This window comes from Bos indicus x Bos taurus, chromosome 1 (assembly GCF_003369695.1).
Source record: "Bos indicus x Bos taurus breed Angus x Brahman F1 hybrid chromosome 1, Bos_hybrid_MaternalHap_v2.0, whole genome shotgun sequence".
NCBI classification, from domain to species: Eukaryota; Metazoa; Chordata; class Mammalia; order Artiodactyla; family Bovidae; genus Bos; species Bos indicus x Bos taurus.
The window spans coordinates 88,275,100-88,289,859 of NC_040076.1; positions in this window are offsets into that span (position 1 = coordinate 88,275,100).

The window sequence follows — 14,760 nt, forward strand, 5'->3', positions numbered from 1 at the left end:
GTTATTTCTTTATATTAGTATTGGCACATAGACATTTATTTTATTCATTGGCTTGTAATTCAACTTTTTGTTATTCATCATGTTCAAATTGTGGCTGTTGAAAGTTCTTTCAGACTGGGTCCTATATCGTTTTTTTTTTTAAGCTACCTTTCTAGCACCACAGAATACTTCAGGCTTATCTTAACATTTTGCCTGACATATTCTATAGACACATAGACGTTAAAAAATTTTTTTACTTTGAAATATTTTTATGCATATAAAAGATTTGCAAAGATAGTAGAGAGTTCCCATATAAATGTCACCCAGTTTTCCTAATGTTGACATCTTGTACAACCATCATACAGTGCCCACTATGTTGGCTGTGTGGTCAGGGCTGACTACTGTGGAAGCAGTGATAGGCAAGACTGGTCTCTGACCCAGCTGGCTGCCCAGCTCTTTCTTGTGTGGAGGCTGCTGGCCCATTAGTGAACAGGTCCTAGAGAGGCTGGCAGTGGTGCCTGATTTTCAAGGGTTGCTGCTGGCTTAATGGTGGTCCCACTGGTGGTCCTGGAACAGCTGACTTTGGAACCTAGGGGTCCCAGGACTGGTGCTGGCTCACTGATGAATGCATAGGCCCTTGGCACTAATAGGCTAGGAAAGTGAAAGTGAAACTCTTATTCACTGAGTTGCGTCCAACTCTTTGTGACCCTGTGGACTGTAGGCTCCAGGCTCCTCTGTCCATGGGATTTTCCAGGCAAGAAAACTGGAATGGGTTGCCATTCCCCTCCCCAGGGAATCTTTTAGCAGGGATTAATTCTGGGTCTCCTGCATTGCAAGAAGATTCTTTACCATCTGAGCCACTAGAGAAACACAATTAAGCCAGAAGGAGGACTCCAAAATGGTGATTGCCAGCACCAATGTCCCCGTCATAGAAAAGGTCCCCTAAATGCCTGCACTAGTATGTATGTCCCCAAAGCGGAGCCTCAGTCGCCTCCTGCCTCTCCAGGAGCCTCTCCAAATTAACAAGTGGGTCCAATCTAGGCGCCTTTCAAATTACTGCCTATTTTCTGGGTTTTGGAGTGTGTGTGGTTTCGTGGGCACCCTTTCAGGGTCTCTGTTCCTACGGTCCTCTGACTCTCTCATATGCAAGCCCTGCTGGCCTTAAGCCAGATATTCTTTGAGGTCATCTTCCCCACGCAGGCCCCCCAGGCTGGAGAACCCTTTATGGGGCTGTCCCCTCTCTCTGCTTGGAAAGAATCTTTGCAATAGTGATTATCTTTCTGTGGGTGTGGGTCACTTACTCAGGGGTATGGATCTATCTCTCTTCTCCTCCTACCTGTCTTCTTGTGGTTCTTTTTTACCTGTAGTTGTGGAAAATCTTTTCTGCTAGTCTTCAAGCTGTATTTAGAAAAGGCAGAGACACCAGAGGTCAATTTCCTTGCTAAGAAATGAAAGACTGTGCCTATGTGGAAATCTCATCATTTCTTGAAAAGCCCATTGGATCTTGATATAATCCTGATTAGGAAAATCAAGTAAAGAAGTTTCTTCATTTTGAGATAGAATCTACCTTCACTTGTTTTTATCCATTGTTCTCTGTTCAACTCCTGAAGACCCTGTGAACCAGATTATTTCCCTTTGCCATATTTTGACATTCAGAGATCTGGTGATTACTAAAATATCTATCTTCTCTAGACTAATCATATCTATTCTTTTTCTTGTTCTTCATGCAGCATGACTTTAAGTCACTTTAGCATCCAGGATGTGCTGTCTTAAGACAATTTTAGTTTCTTTATATTCCCACATTTTGAAAATCAACAATGTTTACTAGATACTTCTTATCGAATAGTGTCAAAGTAATCGATTATAATGTAGAACGTTTCCTTAGTAGTCCAGATAGGATAATTTTAAATTATTTGTCCTTTAATGTCTGTCTTCCCTATTTGACTGTTAGCTCTTTGCTAACAGTAAGGGAATAGGTTTATCTTGGTCCATCACCTTGGTTTCCATGCCTAGCCTACTGCCTTTCTGATGCAGAGTGTTCTTAATTATCCAATGACTGAACAGATGGATGGGTGAAAATTAAGGTCTGTGGCATCATTTTTACTTTAATTCAATAACAAATTACTTACCTATAGTTTCAGTAGGGTTCTGATATAAACTGTCTCATGATAGTAAATCTCATAACTGTTTCCTCTAAGAGCTATAAAATCTTTCTAGCATGACTTTTTATAAAGGAGAAACATCACACATCAAGAGGATATATCACAGAGGATAAAATGATTCTGTGATTCTGGCCTGTGGAGTGTCCAAGTTATTAATGCCTATTTTTTCTTACGAATTCTTTTATTGACCTCTCACTTTGGAAAGAGGTAAAGTGTTAGGTGATTACTTAATTGATCTGAAATAGATTTGATACCATGCTCTCAACATCTTAATCAATACATATATGGGTACACCCCCTCCTCAGGACTCTTACTCCTTAGATTTGGAATGAGGAGAGGATATACATTTTGTTTTTAGGTTTTACAGATGGTTCAAATGCAAACTATTGATTGAGAGTCATCAAGTAGCTTAGAGAATGAAGTTAAGTGGGATGTAATAATTGCATACAAATGAAAAATGACAAAATATCTACTCTCTGAGTCCTCTGGAAAACTAATTAATTCCCAACTGGGGTCTTTTGCAATTTCGAAAACTAATAGCTAACCAGCTGTGGGTGAGGGAAATGTCTTTTGGTAACAATATCAGCAGAGAGGCCTAGAATCATTGTAATTCTCTTCCTCTATATTCTATAACCAGAAACTGAGAATGGACTTTATTATCTCCTTTTCATTCCCTCTTTCAACACCCACTTTGTACCAGGGAGCCCAGACTGGGACTTGAATAGGACTAGATCTTAGATTGTAAATCATTCACCATTTAGAAAAGTTATCAAATTTAGTGACTCTCTGTTGAACCCTTTATTCAGTAACTTTTCCTTCCCCCCATCTCTTTCTCTCTCTTCCTCTCGCACACACACACACATACACACACTCTTTTCTTCTTCATCTTCTCCTCTCCTCTCTCTAATTATTGCCTCAGCATTAGTTTGCAAACAGGTTTTTTACTCATTCAGAAGTTAATACTCTTCTGTCCCAGTCTTGCCATTGTGTTTGAATGTAAGATAATTAGCTACTTTGAAAAGTTTGCCAGACTTATATTTATTGCAAATTAAGTGACGGTAGTCATCCATGTTCATAGCTTTATCACTTTTCTCTTCCTGTTCACTATACTTTACTCTCTGGATTTGGTAGATCATGGCCAAATGGGAGGTTTTTCTAGTTGTGTTTGTGATACCTGACCTTGAAAATGAGGAACAGTAAAGCAATATTCTCCAAGTATCAAGAATTTCTTCCTAAAGAGTCTTAAATTCTTCTCCCTTTGGAAGAAGTAAGATAAGTTTACATAAATTTTTGTTTAAGACCTAAGTATGTTTTGGCTTAAAACATATTATAGTCCAAACATAATTTTACCTTAGTATCTGAGACCAGGCTAGAAAAGTTTTGTTTGCTTGAAGGTTGCCAAGGGCTGTCTTCCTAAGTTAGCTAGTCAGTTGAGCTCATAGCGATGTAACACCAAGGAAGAAAGGGACCACTAGGATCAGGTTTGCTTCTCACACTGAGGAACAGTCCTTGAGTAGGATGGATGTGTCACATTTTGTGTCTTTGGAGAAGGCTCTGTGGTTTCATTTCCTCTAAAAGAATAAGACACACGTGAAAGTAAATGTTTCAGTTCAGTTCAGTTCAGTTGCTCAGTCATGTCTGAATTTTTGTGACCCCATGAACAGCATGCCAGGCGTCCCTGTCCATCACCAACTTCTGGAGTATACTCAAACTCATGTCCATTGAGGCAGTGATGCCATCCAACCATCTCATCCCCTGTCATCCCCTTCTCCTCCTGCCCTCAATCTTTCCCAGCATCAGGGTCTTTTCAACTGATTCAGCTCTTTGCATCAGTTCAGTTCAGTCACTCAGTCATGTCCGACTCTTTGCGATCCCATGAATCGCAGCACGCCAGGCCTCCCCGTTGTGTCCATCACCAACTCCCAGAGTTCACACAAACTCATGTCCATTGAGTCAGTGATGCCATCCAGCCATCTCATTCTCTGTTGTCCCCTTCTCCTCCTGCCCCCAATCCCTCTCAGCCTCAGAGTCTTTTCTAATAAGTCAACTCTTTGCATGAGGTGGCCAAAGTATTGGAGTTTCAGCTTTACCATCAGTCCTTCCAAAGAACACCCAGCGCTGATCTCCTTTAGAATGGACTGGTTTCGATGTCCTTGCAGTCCAAGGGACTCTCAAGACTCTTCTCCAACACCACAGTTCAAAAGCATCAATTCTTCGGTGCTCAGCTTTCTTCACAGTCCAACTCTCACATCCATACATGACCACTGGAAAAACCATAGCCGTGACTAGACGGACATTTGTCAGCAAAGTAATGTCTCTGCTTTTGAATATGCTATCTAAGTTGGTCATAACTTTCCTTCCAAGGAGTAAGCGTCTTTTAATTTCATGGCTGCAGTCACCATCTGCAGTGATTTTGGAGCCCCTCAAAATAAAGTCTGCCACTGTTTCTACTGTTTCCCCATCTATTTCCCATGAAGTGATGGGACCAGATGCCATGATCTTAGTTTCTGAATGTTGAGCTCAGGTGGCCAAAATATTGGAGTTTCAGCTTCAAAATCAGTCATAGCAATGAACACCCAGGACTGATCTCCTTTAGGATGGACTAGTTGTATCTCCTTGCAATCCAAGGGACTCTCAAGAGTCTTCTCCAACACCACAGTTCAAAAGTATCAATTCTTAGGCACTCAGCTTTCTTTATAGTCCAACTCTCCCATCCATACATGACTACTGGAAAAACCATAGCCTTGACTAGGTGGACCTTTGTTGGCAAAGTAATAGTTCTGCTTTTTAATATGCTAAGTATCTTTTAATTTCATGGCTGCCGTCACCACCTGCAGTGATTTTGGAGCCCTCCAAAATAAAGTCAGCCTCTATTTCCACTGTTTCCCCATCTATTTGCCATGGAGTGATGGGACCGGATGCCATGATCTTAGTTTTCTGAATGTTGAACTTTAAGCCAACTGTTTCACTCTCCTCTTTCACTTTCATCAAGAGGCTCTTTAGTTCTTCGCTTTCTGCCATAAGGGTGGTGTCATCTGCTTATTTGAGGTTATTGATATTTCTCCTGGCAATCTTGATTCCAGCTTGTGCTTCATCCACCCCAGTGTTTCTCAAGATGTACTCTGAATATAAGTTAAATAAGCAGGGTGACATTATACAGCCTTGACGTACTCCTTTTCCTATTTGGAACCAGTCTATTATTCCATGTCCAGTTCTAACCATTGCTTCCTGACCTGCATACAGGTTTCTCAAGAGGCAGATCAGGTGGTCTGGTATTCCCATCTCTTTCAGAATGTTCCACAGTTTCTTGTGATCCACACATCAAGGTTTTGGCATAGTCAATAAAGCAGAAATAGATGTTTTTCTGGAACTCTCTTGCTTTTTTGATGATTAGGCAGATGTTGGCAATTTGATCTCTGGTTCCTTTGCCTTTTCTAAAACCAGCTTGAACATCTGGAAGTTCACAGTTCCCATATTGCTGAAACCTGGCTTAGAGAATTTTGAGCATTAATTTACTAGTGTGTGAGATGAGTGCAATTGTGTGGTAGTTTGAGCATTCTTTGGCATTGCCTTTCTTAGGGATTGGAATGAAAACTGACCTTTTCCAGTCCTGTGGCCACTGCTGAGTTTTCCAAATTTGCTGGCATATTGAGTGCAGCACTTTCACAGTATCATCTTTTAGGATTTGAAATAGCTCAACTGGAATTCCATCACCTCCACTAGCTTTGTTTGTAGTGATGCTTCTAAAACTAACACCCAAAAAAGATGTCTTTTTCATTATAGGGGACTGGAATGCAAAAGTAGGAAGTCAAGAAACATCTAGAGTAACAGGCAAATTTGGCCTTGGAGTACAGAATGAAGCAGACAAAGGCTAATAGAGTTCTGCCAAGAGAATGCATTGGTCATAGCAAATACCCTCTTCCAACAACACAAGAGAAGACTCTACACATGGACATCACCAGATGGTCAACACCAAAATCAGATTGATTATGTTCTTTGCAGCCAAAGATGGAGAAGCTCTATACAGTCAGCAAAAACAAGACCGGGAGCTGACTGTGGCTCAGATCATGAACTCCTTATTGCCAAATTCAGACTGAAATTGATGAAATTGGAGAAAACCACTAGACCTTTCAGGTATGACCTAAATCAAATCCCTTATGACTATACAGTGGAAATGAGAAATAGATTTAAGGGACTAAATCTGACAGACAGAGTGCCTGATGAACTATGGATGAAGATTTGTGACATTGTACAGGAGACAAGAATCAAGACCATCCCCAAGAAAAAGAAATGCAAAAAAAGCAAAATGGCTGTCTGAGGAGGCCTTACAAATAGCTGTGAAGAGAAGAGAAGTGAAAAGCAAAGGAGAAATGGAAAGATATATCCATTTGAATGCAGAGTTCCAAAGAATAACAAGGAGAGGCAAGAAAGCCTTCCTCAGTGATCAACGCAAAGAAATAGAGGAAAACAATAGAATGGGAAAGACCAGAGATCTCTTCAAGAAAATTAGAGATACCAAGGGAACATTTCATGCAAAGATGGGCTCGATAAAGGACAGAAATGGTATCGACCTAACAGAAGCAGAAGATATTAAGAAGAGGTGGCAAGAATACACAGAAGAACTGTACAAAAAAGATCTTCATGACCCAGATAATCACGATGGTGTGATCACTCACCTAGACCCAGAGCCAGACATGCTAGAATGTGAGGTCAAGTGGGCCTTAGGAAAGTAAAGGTTTGGTGCAGTCAACTAGTTGTCCAAAACATCTTTCATGTTTTCTCTGTCATCAGACCCACCCATTCTAAGGAAAAGAAACAGCTGGATATCCAGTTTGGGACCAGGAAGTGAGAATAGGGACATAGGCATCTGGTTACTTTATCTTTTCCATGTTCATCTGTAGCAGACAAATAAATATGCCCTTTCCCACCACTCCTCTCCCTTATTTTAGTATTGGTATAAAGGATTTTTTATGATATAGTACTTAATTCCTTAAGCTGTAAGATTAGCTTCCTGTTCTTACCTTTAAGAAAACTACCAATAGCAGTTTTCTCCATCTTGGAATAAAATCAAGTCACAATGGGTAACTCTCTCAGGCATATTTACATACTAAGTCTCTCATTAAAAAAACAACAACAAAACTTTAGTCTTCTACTGAAGAAATTTCAGACATGTGGACTGGTGTGTGCTAGTGTGGTTATAGGGTATTTTGGGGAACCTATGATCACAATGAGGCTCCTACATTCATATCAAGACCTGGAAGCACTAACAAGCCCTGAGGATGGCAGAAAGAGCAGACTCCAGCATTAAAATGCCTATCGCTCTTGAGCTTTTCCCAACTAAGATATCTATACACATAAAAGGGCCTTTTGTTGTTGTTGTTTAGTTGCTAAGTCATGTCTAACTCTTTTGTGATCCCATGGGCTGTAGCCTGCCAGGCTCCTCTGTCCATGGGATTTCCCAGGCAAGAATACTGGAATGAGTTGCCATTTTCTTCTCCAAGGGATCTTCCTGACCCAGGGATCAAACCCTCATCTCCTGCTTGGCAAGCAGATTCTTTACCTTCTGAGCCACCAGGGAGGCTCAAAAGGGCCTTTCAGAAGCTTGTTAATAACTTTGATCTTCCAGCACAGTTCAATTTTCCCACTAACATTCTTATCTTGATAAACCTATTCTAAATGATTGACAGAGAATTTTCAGATCAGCAAGCTCATAGCACACAGTCATTTCAGGTTCCAGTCTTGCAGTCAGAGAAAACTAGGCTTGAATCCTAACCACTACACTGATTACAATGACCTAGGACAAGCCACTTAACCTCACTGATTCTCAGATTCATTATCTATGAAAAGGAGGTAATGATGTTCTACCTCTAAGGGAAGAGAGAGAAAGCCATTAAGAGCCTGCCATAGAGTAAGCAGCAAGTACAACATGGCTGATATTTTGATAGTCACCTACTAACCTCATAGTCTGCTTGTTCCTTCTCTTCCCACCAGTTAAGCCCAGACATAAAAAGCCATACTAATGATGACTACAATAGTTATTGATATTAATCATTATTTCACTTCACATTTACTAAAGCGGTAAATTCATGGACATCATCTGGCATATAATTAATATTATTATCCTTATGATTCAGAATTAAGCTGAAAATTAATGCTGAATATACTAAATATTGTGGTCGCAAAGAGTGGGACATGACTTAGCGACTGAACAACAAATACTAAATATAGTTCACACTCACCTCCATCTCCCTACTCCAAAGAAATCCCCTACTGTTTTTGTTTTGTTTTTTTTAATTTAATTTAATTTTTTAAATTTTATTTTATTTTTAAACTTTACATAATTGTATTAGTTTGAATTCCAAACTCTTCTTTCTCTTTTCTTGATTAAATTTGGCCTTTTTTCAAAATGAATGTCATAAGAAAAATCCAACTCTCATGACATAATCATGGGAAAGGTAACTTTGGGGAAAGATTTAGGCTGGAAACAGTTTTGTTTCCAGTCCTCGTGCTTATTTTATCCCAGTGCATTCTGGATGGAATGAGGGCTGCCTCAGGCCACTGGCTTCTCAGGTATTCATTAATCCTGAAGAAAGCATTAGGTTGAGGTCATTACTGCTTAATTACAGTCTGTGATTACTGGCAGTTTCTTTAGTGACCTTATTTTGTACGCTGGCCTATTTGTTCACCAGAGAATCCATGCAGCTGGAAATGTTGGCTGACTAGAAAGTATAAATAGAGGGTTTTTTTGGGTGGGGGGGGGAGCAGATGGGGGGAGCTTGATTTGAAGACTGTTCTTGCTGAAATGTCAACACATTTTTCTCCCATCTGGATATGGTTAATCACGGTGCTTGCTTTTATATACTTTTGCCATATAAGCTGTGCTTTTGAGGTGTGCCTGAACTTATCAAAATGCTGCTTTAAATAAGTGGAGCTTGGAGCAGAAGTGTTCTTCTATCATTATTTACTCTTTGTGGGCATAACAGGGGAGGTTTTCTTAGGAACACTTCAGCATATTAGAACCTGTAGTTCTAGGGACAATCCAAGACAATGTGGAAATTGGAAGGAATTTTAATTCTATGATCATTCTAAGAATAATATTGCTCTAAAAATCATAGGGAAAGAAGGTGGACCTAGTAGAAGAGAATATTTGTCTGGGAACTGAAAACTCTGGCTGGATTCTACACCTAATTGCAGCTGATTCCCAGGCAAAATAGTTTTATTATTCACACAGTATTAAAGCCATAAATAATTATTAAATGCTTTCTGTGGGCCACACACTGGGAAAGGTATTGTGGCTGCTGAAGGCTGGGAGGCCTGAGATAGTATTTTCTCTTTCATCCTTATGCCTGTAACACCTTCCCCAGTGAACGGCACTGTGTAAATAAATGGGTATAGCTGAGTTCCAACAAGATTGTGTGTATGGACAATGAAAGTTTAACTTCATACAACTTTTTGGCATGTTATGAACTATCACTCTTGAGTTTTTAAAAACAATTTTAAAAAGTGAAAACTATTCTTAGCTCATGGACAGTACAAGAAGACAGCAGTCTGGATTCAGCTTATGGGCTGTGGTTTTACAAACCCCTGATATATAATATACCACAAACAAAACAGTCAACAACATGATCTCTTTTGATAGCAGATTTTCTGGGTTCTATGGAAACAAATGGAACTTCGGGGTGTCTGAGTCTTTCACCAGGAAATGATGATGTCTATGATGGGACCAGAAGAATGACACGGGATGAGTCAATTGAGGCCAAAGATAAATATGTGCAGAGCCCCAGAAGCAAGAGAGTAAATACAGTAAATGCACAATTGAAGAATATGAAATGGGAAAGAGTGATAAACGTGGAGTCTGTTTAGGTAAGCAGGGGTCATATTAGGAATAGATTTATATGCTATATAGAGGATTTTTAGAGCAACAGGAAGCCTTTATAAGGTTTTTAGTAAGAAGTATAAGATTAAATTTGTGGCTTAAAATATCTCTATGGAAGCATGAGAAGGATGAAGTAGAAATGACTGTGTGACAATATGACTTTATTTATGAAAACAAGTGGAAGGTCAAATTTAGTCTGTGGGTCTTACTTTGCTGAACCCTTCTATAGACACGGTTAGACAACCCAATTGAAATCTTGTTCTGTAGCTAACTATTTTTTAAGAAATTACTAAAATTATTTACTATCAAGTTCTGTTTAACTCTTCTCCATCAAGAAGTCCATCAGAAGTCTATAAAATATAAATGAAGAGTAGAAAGAAAGCAGTTAAGTCTGGGGAAAACTTCAGACAACACCTGTTTTATTTTATTGTGTTCTCTGCTGCGACCACTACCCCCCCAGGACTTTGTCCTTCTGTGGGGTAATTTGCCCCATCACTAGTTCTCCTGTCCCCATTTCCTCCTATCTGGATCCTGATTCCATGACAATGGCCATGTTTATTTGCCCTATAAGATGACTAGCTAACTAACTTAAAACCCAGCTTTAGTCTTCTATTTTCTGAACTTCAAATTCAAGTAGAGAATAGCAAGACCTATTGCCCAGGTTATTCAATTATAAAAGTTTTGCTTTCCTCTGATTTTGATAAAAGAATGAATCTCAAATGATGAAATCCTGAAGTCTGCCTAGAATAGAAACGTGTGCAAGAAGTAAAGTGACAAAAATGATAGGCCTGGATAAAAGCACTAATAAAGATGAATATGAAGCATCTCTGTAGAAGTAAAGACTTCCTTTTCATCGAAAGATTCAGCACAAATATTCAAAATTGAAAGTTTTGACTATAGGGACAGAAATTATAAATATGAAAAGTGTGTGGTAGAAAAACCCATGGAATGAGATCAATAAGATCAGGGTTGTAATCTTATATCAACGCCTCTAGGGTAAAAGTGACTGCAGAAGTCCATTTCTCTCTCTGGTATATGGCTCTTCCAGTTCTCTTCTCTGTTGCTACAGTCTGCTGACTTCAAACAGATAATTGCTATCTTTTGGTTTTTCTTCTTGTTCTCAGTGGCAGGATTAGTGTGCCAAAACCCATTTATTCCCATTTTTAAGTAGAAATCTGCTGCTCCTGTTAAGTTGCTTCAGTCGTGTCCAGCTCTTTGTGACCCTATGGACCATCGTCTGCCAGGCTTCTAAGTTCATGAGATTTTTCCAGGCAAGAATACTGGAGTGGATTGCCATGCCTTCCTCCAGGGAATCTTCCTGACCCAGGGATCTCTTGTGTTGGCAGGCAGGTTCTTTACCACTAGCACCACCTGGGAAGTAAAACTCTGCCGTAGTCAATTTTGGATTGATAGATATTGGCATGTATCAGCTATTATCAGTCAAGAAATGCCAGATAAGAAATGCTTAATGTAAAGTGGACTTGCAAGTATTTCTGCCTTTGGTACTGACTTAGTTTAGGGTAACTGAGCATCAGCAGATTTGGAAAGGAAGACCTTTATGTAATTAAAGGAGGCCTCAGTTTCATGTGATTTGGGGAAATGAACCCTGGCTAGAAGTACTAGAACAGCAGAGTGGAGCTGATTGTCCTAACGACATGGGAAAAGTGAAACAGAAATAAGTTGAAGAGTGCTAAACCACATTAGTAATGATTGTCTCGTGCATGACTAGCTTTGTTGCCAATTCAAATAATGTAGCTAAATCATGGCTTTGGACTTTCTCAGAAAACCATGAAAGAAACTGAAAAATTGTTGGCAAATCATGCACAATCAATTGTGATTCGTTCAGAAATGAATTTTTGGCCTAGATTACCAGCCTCATCCTTGTTTTATGTGCCAATATTGGAACTTGAACATATGATGTCATAGATTTTGCTGGCTAGGGGAGACTTATCTTTGCAAATTCCATGGCTAATGCCTACAGATAACAACAGGAACCATCCTAGTCCTTCTACCTACATTGTCACACTTACTGGAATTTTAGTTTCTTAATTAGGTTTGAACAGTGTTTGTGTACATGAGTACTTTTATCTAAATAATGGCCTCAACACAAAGCAGAAACATAAAAGATAAACAATATATTAATAGTATTTACAGCTTCCCAGGGGATGCTTTGGACTTTAATCTTAGAGCTGAGAGACTTCCTGAAGATGATCTGAAATAACATTTATTTGTTTGCATGTTTTTATTTTTTAAAGAAAATGCATATTCAAGAAACACCCAGAAAGGTCTGATACAAATATTGTGACACAATAATAGTTAGATCTAAGTCAAAGATGTTTGCTCTGATTCTGATTTCAAAAATAACATTGTTTTACTTTTTCTGACTGTAAAGATAATACTTTTTGTACAAAATTTTAAAAATTATTCTTTACATGTTCATTTAGAGAAGTAGCAGTTCATATAAAACTTTATCTTTATATAGAACATATATACATGTGTGTATATGTTTATGTACACATGTTTTAAATGGACTGGATACAAACTTTTATAATCTTTTTTTCATTTAACTCTATTTATTGAGAACTTTTTTCTCATTACATTTTCTATAAAATGTAAATTTAATATTTACCCAGTATAGCAAAATATGTATATATAACACATCACTGATAGCCATATAATTTGTTTGAAACTTTTCACCATGTTCTATGGACATTCTAAAACATAAATCTTTTTGTACACATCTGATCATTTTATCAGAATAACTTAAGAAATACAAGACAAAATATTCACAACTTTAAGGCTTTTGAATAACATACCGATTTACCCTTCAATATGATAGCATCAACTTCACTGAGCATTTGCTAGTACTGAGAATTGTGCATTTATCTTTCTCAGCTTCACAGATGGCAAAAAAAAGCACTTCATTGTTCATGTAGCATTACTTCATTTTGTATTACTGGTAAGTAATATATAGGTTAAAAATGTTTATTGGCCGTTTGTCTAATATGAGCTTTTCTTTAGTGGATTGCCACCTTATGTACTTTGCTTACAGTTATATCAGGTGGTTTTTATTTTTCTTACTATTGGATAGACCTCTTTCAATATAAAGATTGTTAGCCATTTGTCTGTCATACATGTTCCAAAATATTTCTGTTTGTAATTTTCTTTTTAATTTTTTTCATGTAATGAAATTTTTACTATATATATAAACTTATAGAAATAGAAATAATAGAAATATATCTTTTTTCTTTATAGTTTCTTCTTTTGATTCTCCTGTAGTTTCTTTGGTACAGTTGATTTTGCTATAGTTTGATCTTTGCTATAGTTTGATCTGATTTTTGATCAAAATTAAATAGATGTTTACCTACATGTTCTTTTACTTCTTTTATGGTTTCATTTTTTCTTTTATATTTAACTCTTCAATCCATTTGGATATATATGGGACATGATAATTATATAACTTAACTTTTTCCAAATGTCCAGTTTATTACATAGCTTTTTCATATACCAATTTTTTAATATATGCTCAACTAGTTCAGTTCAGTTGCTCAGTCATGTCCGACTCTTTGTAACCCCATGAATCGCAGCACGCCAGGCCTCCCTGTCCATCACCAACTCCCGGAGTTCACTCAGACTCACGTCCATTGAGTCGGTGATGCCATCCAGCCATCTCATCCTCTGTTGTCCCCTTCTCCTCCTGCCCCCAATCCCTCCCAGCATCAGAGTCTTTTCCAATGAGTCAACTCTTTGCATGCAGTGGCCAAAGCACTGGAGTTTCAGCTTTAGCATCATTCCTTCCAAAGAAATCCCAGGGCTGATCTCCTTCAGAATGGACTGGTTGGATCTCCTTGCAGTCCAAGGGACTCTCAAGAGTCTTCTCCAACACCACAGTTCAAAAGCATCAATTCTTCGGTGCTCAGCCTTCTTCAAAGGTCTTTTTAATAGTCTTTGTGTTTGTGGTCTGTTTTGCTTGAATATTGCACTGCATTACTTATTATTTCAGAATTTATTTCAACATTTAGATATGGGTATGCTAATTCTCTCCTTACTATTACTCTCTTTTCAAAATGTCTTGAATGTTTTTACCTGTTTGTTCTTCCATATCATTTGAAAGATTTTTTTTTTAAGGTACTGAAATAATTCCACACAGCTTTTCAAAACTATGAGTAAGCTTTTGGTGAACTCTCCTGTTTGGAAAGGACTTAAATAAATATTGGTAGGTTTAAATAAAAAAGACAAAACACCAAGTACACTGTTTAAAAAATAATAAAATTAAATTTGTTTGAATATGCAAAGGATTTCTCCTGTAGGACTCATAAGACATAGTTCTTAGTTTCAGAGTTGAAAGACAAAGGTGGGTAGAGCATTTATTTTTTACCAAATATTTGTTTGTATTCTTGAATTTTGTAACATGTGCTTATACTATTACCTGCAGAGTAAAACAACAAATTAAAATTTTTCAGTGATCAAACAACAGCCTTTAAGTTAGGTTTTAACTTATCCTGAGATTTAGACATTAGGGAAATTAAAGCTTTGAAGATAAAACACCTGCCCCAACTCCTTCAACCAGAGTGTTCCTCCTCAAGGAATGAATGGGGTACAAAGGACCCACAAACAAACAGTCCAGGAAGCATTTTTTTTAACACTAATTTTATATATTTGTTTTATTTTTTATTGAGGTAACTCATTTGTAACATTATAAACGTTTCATGCTTACATTATGTCCCTACTTCCGTATTTACT